Here is a 10,970-nt window from a genome sequence, read left to right on the forward strand (position 1 = left end):
TCATTTGAAGAAATGCATATTACAAATTTCAGGATTCTCTAATCTTAAATACAAAATATTTGTTAAGAAATATTATCTCATAATTTTTTCGGAATAAAATAAAATGCAAATTAAAATTAGAAGATATAAATAACATCTGAAGGATTAAATTCAGGCAAAATGAGACACCAATATCAAACTATTTTTTTAGAAATTTGTCCCAAAGAGACGATAATAATTTCGAAATCCTAATAGACTGGATACTAATGTCCTATTCGATGCTATCGAATAAATCGCATCGATAGATCTGTCGAAATGCTGAAAAAGGTAGTGAAAATGAAAATCAAAAAGGAGGGGGGCGGTGTATATCTCTTGAAAGCAGATTTTAATCGAGCGTCAAGCCGAGACAACGAATTTACGATCAAGCACGGTTCTTTAGCGACTCGATTTAAGGCCGTTCGACGAACCAAACGATACGGTAATTAACATAAAGTATTAATAACGATTCTATCGTTAACGGTTCTCTTTTTTATGCCGAAGCTCTTTTTCCACGGTTTATGCGCCCATTAGATTTTACGATCGAACCAAAAAGTAGCCTTACGATGGATGCGTAGGGGGTCTCTTCTTTCCACCTTTATCTTTCTTTTTGTTTCTATTTTGTTCCTCTTTAATATTATATTTCGACTAATAGTTGATTAATATTAAATTGATGAATGCTCTAGTTGAAACATTTTTCATTCTTTAAATTATTTCAAATCATTTCAAATCATTTCTAATATAGTGACTCCATATTTTTTGTTTCAGGTGGCTCCATCTATTTTAAGTAATGTTTACACTTGTGGATTGTGAAGGTAGTCCCCTCTTGCTCTTACTTTCTCTCCCTCTTCATGGGTCTGGGTCATGGTTGACTCGGCTCTGCTATTAGAAGGTTAATACATTAAATGGTCACTAGGTGGCAAACTTTTCTCACTGCTAAAAGTGCGTCACGAGACTACATATTATGAACAGCAGAGAGCATCGGTACTCTGCTTTCCCTTCAATACACGTATAAATCTTTCGCCTTTTACTAAAGATTTCCGTGGAGGGGAAGAATTGATGAGTCTTAACTCTAATTTTTTGTTGTACCCGACGCAAGTTGGGTCATAATATAATGAAAAACATAAAACTGCAAGTATGCGAAGACCAATTATACTACATCCTGTATAAACTGATATGGAAGTGTGGACTGACTATCGTATGTTAAGCAAGTAGAAAACAGAGACAGGATGTGGTATACACAAAGATATTCCTAGTGTTTTTTAACAACTATTCCCGGGAAACTGGAGTTATGAGAACTTCGTAGGTGGTCTCGCATAAAGATAATAAAATTTCAAATAAATAAAACTATTCTCTGCTCCAAAGTTGCTCCCTTTTCTTTCACACTTCCAATGCTTGAATTAGAACTAGTGCATGAAGATTTTCATTCTAGATTGAATACAACGATTAAGAACTATTATGTCCATTTCACTTTCAACTTTGAGTATCAGCAGGTGGACATACCTGACAGTTGTGCAGCTCGACGTCCCTTTACCTTGTTATTAACGTTTTCAAATAATACTACAGACCGACAGACCGCTGCCGAAATTAGCTGTACATGTTATTAATTAGGTTCTAATTGACCTTTTAGCAAAATTTTCACTAATAATTTAGGTTCAAGCGAACATGAAATCCTACCATACGTTACAAGCGAACTTTGACCACCTACAAGTTCTACCTGTTTAACAACAATTTAGCTCGGTGACACGGTAGACATTTCGAAATAGGCTCGTACGTACAAGAATCGATGTTCTTCCATCCGCGTTTGCAAATCGGCTGAAGCGTGCACGTTGAATTATTCAAGAAAAGGGACCGGCTTCTGATATCTTTCAGGTAGAAAACGCAGTAGCGGTGTTCGACGTGTTCCGTCGTCGAAAAAGAGACGGTAGGTTCGAAATAAACGAAGAGAAAATAGCGGCAGCAAGCAACGGTGGAGAGGTCAAGATTGTCGCGAGCAACGAGAAATTCCAATTTACATATTTATTCCACGAAAAAGATCCACTGGATAGACGACGGAAAACGTCGTGACGCATTATCGGGACCGTTTCCATGAGAAAAATTCCGGTCACTCCTCTCCTTCCGTGGCCGAGATATACCCGCGTCTATCGAATCATCGTCCCGATTGAAATTCTCTGCTTTTACTTGAATGCCAGACAATAAAATGCAAATATACGAAACCGACTGTTCTTGGGATTGAAATATTTATAATTTCAATATCGAATGGCAATTTATGAAATTTTTACTTCGGTATATAATTAAAATTTTTAAAGCTTCTTTTGTAATAAAAAAAGAAGCGGAAAGAAACGCAAAATATTGTTGGTTCAAGGAAGCAAAGGGTACCTATCTTCGCGCCTTGAATATTGCATCTTCATGGTTATCTCTTGTGTCTTCGTATAGCTTATGTCGGTTTCGCGATCCTCGCTACTTAACAAACTTACCCTTTAACCCCCGGCGTCTGGGCCGAACGACAGAGTGCGGGGACGCGGAAATTTCTTAACGCTGTTAAGATATGTTAATTTTGTTTACCTATAAGCTATTAAAGGGCTCCTAACGTGCTTAAAGCTAAACCAGTTTAGTTTTCGGCGGATGTGTTCACGGTGGATACAGCGGAACACGCCGTGTGTGCGTCCTCGAAAGGTCTTTTGCAACAACCAACCGGGGGGAGAGGGATGGAGGATGGGGAAAAGGAGACTTCCGCGACAGAATTTATCGTATCGCGCGCGGTAAACTGTACGGAAAGATCTTATCGAAATCTCGATGATATTACGACAAACGCACTCTGGTTATTGGAATTTAGAGGATGATTAGAAAATTTTTAAATCATGAAACAATTCTCAATCGATAATTGAAAATGTACCGTCATTCAAAGAACTTCGAAGCAATTTACGAACGACGCAAAGTCAATCAAATGACGTATTTAAAAATAATTGTCAATAGTTAATGAAAAATGATAAAAGAGGAAATCTTTGGTAAAAGGATTCAGGTACAAGAAATCCTTGGTGCTGCACTGATTACTAATCCACGGTAGAACAATTTACGTGTTTGCCATTACTAATAACCCGGCGAGCAAACGCAGCATTATTAACAGGTTCGCAAACATCTTCTGTATTAGTGATCTCGTCCCCTATAACCTACATAGTCTTTCTGCACGCCGATCTTCCACCATAACCACCCGTACACGCCACGCCAACCCTTATTCCGATCTCTTGTACAGATATTTGCCGTGTCTACACCGGCCAAATTATCTCTGGCGATTTGAAGATAAAGGATTTTCAAGCAGCGCCGGAGAAACATTTAGCTTTACGCTTCGGAATCGTGCGTTGATAACTCCCTTTCATTTGTAACTAACGTGATTTACAAATATTACAAATTGAAATATTTCATCCTTTACAAGTTCCCGGTAATTATATTTACCACTTGATTAAAAAAGTTCCTTTAAAATTCAAAGGACGCGAGTTTACCATATTTCGATTTCCTCTTCGCTGTATTTCCGCAATAAAATTGACCCATCTGTTTCGTATCGATTCGACGGTTAATTCCATTAAGCAGGGAGAGAACAGGTAGCAACAGCTTTGACAGATTTGATCACGAAGTAGAAAGGATTGCACGTGACACATCCATGGTATTCCGAAACAGCGTGTCAAGACTTATCAGACATCAGAATGGGATCAAAGTTGTCGAGCGTGCGTAAACCGTGAATACTACGGGATTACGAAACATTCCAAGGGAATTGGCTGGCTGACAGTTTTTCGGCGGAACGCAGTTTGTTCTCCGTCGAGTCGAAGAGAACATGCTTGCATTTAATATTCTGGCAGCGTCGTCAAACAGAGCAGTTATCCTCCGCCCGTGCCTCCTTCTTAATCTCACTCTGCTTCCTTCGCAACAGCAACGTCGGTATTCTCCTTTGTCTTGCAAATCTTTCCACGAACAGGCCCGTTTTTGCGAACAGACACCAGAGATACCCGTTCGATCGTTATCCGCACCAAGGACAACGAGCCTTGCGAATTTATCCTGCAATTGGTCGATCTTACTGATCGTCATTTCTGTCGACAAGAATTCTGTCCGGGTTCACACAGTATTCGGAAATAACTGAGTGACCGAAATATTGAAATTTTAATGCTACAATGTATTTTACAAAGATGGTTGTTAAAAAGTCACTGGGTATATGAAGGGGGCCCTATATACGTATGTAAGGATCGCAAGGCCCCCCACGGTGGGATAAAGGCAGGCTTCACGACAGTAGCCATGTACACCATGGGTTAGACAATGCGGCTCGCATTAATACACTTCATATTAGTCCATTTTAATGCGTGTTTGCCGGCCATTGTGAATGAGCGACACTGTTTATCACCGACCCCCGTGCCGGCCCTCTACCCCCTGGGTCGGATGTAGGGTGGGGGATCAGGGTGAGGGTATGGGGAAACATTTGTCTCGAGTCTGCTGGTGATCGGATGGATAACAAATACCTGTATATTATATATTTGGGTCTTCCGTTTCATTCGAATCTTCTTGAATCTTTATCAATTACTGGATCAGTGTATGATTTAATCCTCATCCTCATCATCGTTGGATTCTACTGCATCGATTCAATTTGTACCATGGTACGGAATCGAAAGAAGTCGGACAGAGTTAAGAGGGAATTACAGAACCGAAGAGAGAAAAAACAAAGAGTACACGTTCGAAAGAGGCGTTCAAGTACAAGGTAACAAAGTACACCCCGTATGGGACCAATCGCAGGTAGTGCTGCAAGCTAGTTCTGCCCACTGGTCTAAATTATGGGGTCGCTGTCCAGCTCCCCACGCATAAATGATTGCCCGTGTTATGTTAAACATCCAACAACGGGAGAGCCCTGAGAGGAGAGCTCACCCACACGAAACACATCCGATGGAGGCTTGGTGAATAAGGGAAAAAGAGGAGGAAGGCAGAAGGTGAACGTTATTTATCTCGAGCAGTCGTACGAGCAAGGATTTTGAATAATTCCTGGTCGACGGAAGAGGTCGAGGATCTTGCAACTTCCACGCCACTTTTCTACCATATACCTATATGGTATATACCCAGTAAATATACTTTACCTCTGTTAAAAACCGTTCGAACATCAGCTCGGAAACGAAATAATTTTTATCTCAGTTCAGCTCACTGGTCCAAGGATTAAAGATTGTTTAAGAAAATGATCAGTTTAAAGGATCGTAAAATGGGGGGGTAAAATTACTGATGAAAATTAAAACGATTCGCCAGATATCTAAATGCTGTGGGAATCGAAATGGAAGCCGGTGATCGGCACACAGATCGGTTGTGGTCAGTGGCCAGCGAAGAAAAAGACATATTAGAGACATCATAATGCCAGGACGATGCTGTGTTCCAATTTATAACCGGATAATATCGCGATAGAGTCTCAGGTTCGAGGCATTGTGTTCGGTAGAGGGTTTCGTTCCTGATGTTACACCGGGCATCAACTGGGTGGGGTCTCCTGGTGCCTTGGTGGCCTGGCTCGAGGTATCCTTTTGATATCCTGTTAACTAATGCCAGCTATTCGTTACAGACAAATAACTCACCAGATGTATATACGATTTTTTATTACTCAAACAATTCTGCCACGTTCCTGAACGATTCGACATCCTCTACGAAGAAATCTTTCATTTTTTTCGACGATGTATTTGGAATTTTTGATAAATAGGTGTATCGATAATCAGAATACTCACAAAATCTACTTGGCTCCATGTAAAGTTTGCCTCTTCAGTTCGGTCTTAACTTTTCCTTACACATGGGAATATATAATACGTACTGAATCAAAATGACCCTTCATCTGTCGTATAAGGATTAGCAGCTCAATACCAGTAGCATATCATCCTGGTCTGTTCAGAATTGGCTTTATTTTTCATTCAGACTCAGCATGTATCATAATTCGGTGTATGTCGGAGGAAGACAAGGTTCAAACGGTCGTGTGATGCTTGTATTGTTGCTGATCCATTGTCAGACTCGAGTCAGAAGAAAGGTAGGCCTGGCTAAGTTGGTACCGCCTACTAGAATGATCCCGACGAGGAAGAACTCGGACCAACCTTGTTGTACCCCACCAACGACCTGATACTCCTGGACATTACTCGACGTGCGATTGTGTTATTCCTAGCCGTTCCTATTAATTCTTTTCTGACAGCGTTGGATCTTCTCCTTCACCTGTCGCTGCCAGTTAACCCTGAAATCAAATCATTTACTGAAATTATTCACACATAAAAAAAAATATGCGAATGTCGTATGCAATAAATGGAGTGAGATTTTGTGAGAGAATGATCTATATTCGTAAATCGGTCGCAACAGTGCGCGTCCTTCTTTTTATTTTTTTTTTGGCGTTGCGATCAATCTTGTTTTCAGTTAATCCACGGAATGCCCACGTACAGTGTGTACATGTCTTAATTATGTATTTCATTATATAAATATATTTAGTCTTATCAGTTTAAGTGTGTAGTGTTTAAGAAATCCTCACAGATTTTAAGACGAATTTCATTTAGAAACGAAGGTAGAAACGAAAACAATTAGAAACGTAATTATGAAAAATGCACTGGTTACTGAAACTGAAATGAAAAATCCTAGTTACCTGTTTAATTAAGTTACAGCTGTACAAATAAATAAGCAAAGTTATAGAGATGAATGTATAGATTTTATAAGTTAAAATATCATAATTAAGAAGAGTATAAGTAAACATCAAATTACACTGTTACACACGAACAACATTTGCAAAAAGGAAGAAGAAGGTTACAGTTTATTGTTACTGAAATTGTAACATCACCGACCGCATAAAATACGTGATTTCTATCAAATCGTAATAATTTGATAATTTACTATATCCGTAGTAATTTACACAAAACAGATAGTCATGTTTCAATACTCCTCTCTCATAAATATCGCAACGTGTAATTTTCATAGCATATTATGAATGTACGGAATTAATTAAACTTCAGTTAAATCATATTCACATATGTTTCTTAAAACTCGAATTAAAGAGATTCATGTTACACGCTGTCTGCAACCGAGCCATGAAACTATTATGAAAACACACCGGTTCGGTTTTGTTCATTTATGCTTTGCTAAATGAACATCTCATGAATTATAAAAACCATTTTTTTACCCCTTGCCGTGGATTAAGTTTTACACGGAACGTATGTTATGTTACGTCTGGGTTCAACATTCAAAAATAAATAACCCGGTAGCGCAAAAATAAACCATCGTCTACATGCGATCGTTGCACAACCATGAAAAGCAAAAACACTTAGAAAATTGCTGTGAAAAAAATTCGGGTTAGGTTTTTCCACTTTTTCATATATTCCTCTGATGTATGAAAAATGAATGGTTCAGACACTTGACTGCCTAAAAACCAATAAATAAGAAAATTAACCGAACGTATAAAAAATAAGCCAGATGTACCTTCCAAAACAGAGGTGCGAATAAAAAAATGAAGAAGCAAAACATGAAATTACATTAACATATCGCTACTGATCCATCAGATCGTAAATATTTTTTTTCGAGCGAACGGCATGTAACGACGGTCGATATCCCCTGCATGGCGGGCAGATCAATGCCTATGGAACAGCCCTAAATCACTCCTTATGACAAGAACAGATGTACGCGAACCTGTCCTGTCGCGAATAGTCAGCGCAATAAGGCTACGTTGCAACCGGCGCGGCGGCCGTTGGGCATCCGGTAGTCTCGTCGCGTCGGTTCGGCTGCCTCTACATCGAATCTATGAGAGCGGCGTTATCGTATTGTAGGCTACGAGAGAGCCAAGTCTCTCGTGTTGTGCCGACCGCGGGGTATAACCGCAGTAAGAATAACGCGACACGTATATAAAGACGATGGTATATCTGTATCAATTGTATGCATATGTGGATCTCCCCTGCGGACCTCCTTGATACCCCTCAAGCTTCATCCTCATCCACCATACGCCTAGCCATAAGAGACGGCCCTAGAACTGCCTATGTACATTTGTCGCTGGTTAACCATTATATGGTTTATCGTTATTGTTCGTCACCGAACGGATCGTCGTTTCTTTGATACACGCAAGAAGAAAACACGGCGCGGCGCGGCGCCCCGAGAGCGGGACCAAGTAAGCTACTGTTCACATAAGCCATACCCTTATGTGATCTTCATTTGAATACGATTATGGATAACGCGACAGAGAGGAAAGAGCTATGCCGAGCGGCATCAAATTTGATATTCAAATGGACGATACGTCTTTTGTTTTCTGCTACCGAGCTGCGGCTACGATCTGGACCGATCGGAGAGATTCGACGAACAACCAGAGATCGGATAACCCTTGCGGGGTTGCTTTTCCTTTTTACGGTGTCTTACGTTATGGGCCTCCATTTTGTGCGACCGTCAGAGGTGCTAGACACTTCCTGGATGATTCTCTCGAATTATAGTAGTATAAAAAATCTTTAGAATTAAACTAATTGAAATCTACATCATCCCTAAGAAAAATTAAGATAAATTAAATTTCATTGATATAGACACGTAACACGGCTCTTCAACGCACAATGATAGCAGGGGAATAAAGAGACCGATCGTATTTGAAAGTAAGATACGCGATCGACGACATTTCTATGTCATACTATATATATTACAAAGTAACGCCGCTTCTCTTTGTCATATTAAATATTATTTATGTCCTCTGGCATAAAGAGGCCGGTTGTCTGCTCGCCTGCTACGTAAGGACGGTATGTATCCTATGGATCGGTGTGTTTTCGTGTCTGCACACAAGAGAGAGACCCATAAAACCACACCGCGTATAAAACGGCACACGAGCTAAAGCACACGGCCAATCGAAAAACAATATCGATCCATTGTTTCGTTCGGCCAATAAATATCGTAAATATCGGTCTACTGAATTACAGGTCCAATCTCGTTCTCAGATCAGCCGACCTGCGCTGTTACATCGTAAACCCGATTCTCTTCTCTGCCGACTTCGGCTTTCCCAACCGTGCAACTGGCTGCTGTTTATTCGTCAGATAATAGAATCTCGTTGAAAATCACCTTTTGTGTACGATTCATAGTTCACGCGAACAAGAAACTACGTTTTTCAAAGTATTTCAATATGATTTCAATAAATATTCGAGGGCAGAATTCTGCGAGAAGATATTCGAGAATACTGAATAAAATTTCATGAATTAATAAATAACTGTGTTATCGTACAAAGTTATTATTGTACTTATTTTATGAGGCGTAAGAAGAATTACGATCATCATGAATGGTCATTGTGTCACATTCAATATTGCGTAAATATATAAACAATACCTACTGTGCGTAATGACAATGGAGGAAGGCTTCTGTACCGTGTATAAAAATGTTTGCCCAGGTCATGGAGAAGTAACATTATATTACACTTGTTCTGGTGTACCGAACTGAGACGCATCGTCTCTCCTCGTGTTTCAACGTCTCTTTGTACGTTGCCCCTTCAGGAAGCACGATACAAGCAATCATAGTGAAATATCATTCTCCCGTATTCTCTTCGTAATTCACATCTTGCTAAATGAAAAGTGCAACAATACATTATTCAAGGTGGTTACGCTTTGAAAAGGAAAGATAATATTTGACGCGTATACACGCGGACCATATAGAGGGGCCGCGAGCGTCAATTAACTCATTTTCACTTTATTTTATATAAAATTATACTTTCTTCTTTTAATTAGTCACGACCATCGCTTGCGATATGTAATACGTTCATAAAATTTATATTTATGAGGAATTTTAGTATTATATTTAATTAAGAAATCGAGATAAAGGATATACTAAACATATTGAATGATTGAAAAATTTGTTCATTAAGAAAATTATGAAACTTATGAAGAATACTTCCGTGGTACTTGCGGCGCCATCTCTTGATGAGTATCTGGAACTGCCGAATGGTTGGCAGTGACACTCAACGAAGTGTTTCTTTGAAACACTCTCCAGAATTTGTACATTAAAATTACCAAAAATACTTAATTCTCATCCTAAAATACCTTATGTATCTGAAGGATGAATCGAAATTTGGATAAATTGGATCTATTAGTGCTAGGATATGATCATCTCCATAGCAATGGGTCTACTAGCTTTGAAGCACCCTAAACGACACCCCAGACTTAAAAATTGAACCCAAATCAGAAGCCAGCATAATTCCCAAAAGCTTTCCACGTTATATAGCCAGAAATCACTTGTGCACAGCGTAAAAGCGTTCCTCCGAGGATCGTGCAAAGATGCTCGAGTAAGTACGCGGTACACATCGGATCCACGAATTTTTCGCGAATATCCGTCGCGGTATAATCTCGCATCGAGTGGTCGGATAGACTCAGAGGAAAAAGAACGTCGGGAGTAGAGATGGAGAATCGCACATATACACACACATACATGTACCTACTAAAGGTAGAGAAAGAAAAAGAGAAAGAGCGAATGAGAAGCGCGAGGGGTGAGGAGTTAAAGAGGATTGCCGATCCATCCATGAGGGACGATGCAGTCTCTGAATGCGAGATAAAACCTCGCTGATGCCCAGCAGAGCGATCTGAGTGGTGCGAGCAAGAGGACAAGCCGACCGGCAGGCTGAAAAGGAAGGAAAAAAGAGCTAGAGGGTTAAAGAGAACAGCGGGGGTAGAAAGAGAGACGGCGAGAAGGAGAAAAAAACGGGGTGAGAGAGAGCAGGATCCATTGAATACAGCGGAAGGTAAAACTCGAGGTACCCAGATCCGAAGAGACGCTGAAGACTCTTCCAAATCCATATAAATTGTCGTATTGTTAGAAGGCCATGCCGCATACCAATTCGAGATGACACGAAAAATCCTCGGGGAAAGAACACCGTCGACCATTTTTGTCGCCAACTTTGTACCGATAGCTAAGTCCATGATTGGTGCACTCTGAAGTTTCGAATTCAACTTGCTCTTCTTCTCTGATACACT

General features: G+C 40.0%; 1 non-coding gene across 1 annotated transcript; it reads left to right on the top strand.

Annotated features, from left to right (window-relative positions):
- Window positions 1-999: 999 nt before the first annotated feature.
- Window positions 1,000-1,122, top strand: LOC117600551 (U5 spliceosomal RNA). The gene has a single exon (XR_004580481.1). It is a non-coding gene; the product is annotated as a U5 spliceosomal RNA (small nuclear RNA).
- The last annotated feature ends 9,848 nt before the right edge of the window (window positions 1,123-10,970 follow it).

The sequence above is a fragment of the Osmia lignaria genome, chromosome 15, assembly GCF_051020975.1.
Source record: "Osmia lignaria lignaria isolate PbOS001 chromosome 15, iyOsmLign1, whole genome shotgun sequence".
In the NCBI taxonomy this organism is placed as follows: Eukaryota; Metazoa; Arthropoda; class Insecta; order Hymenoptera; family Megachilidae; genus Osmia; species Osmia lignaria.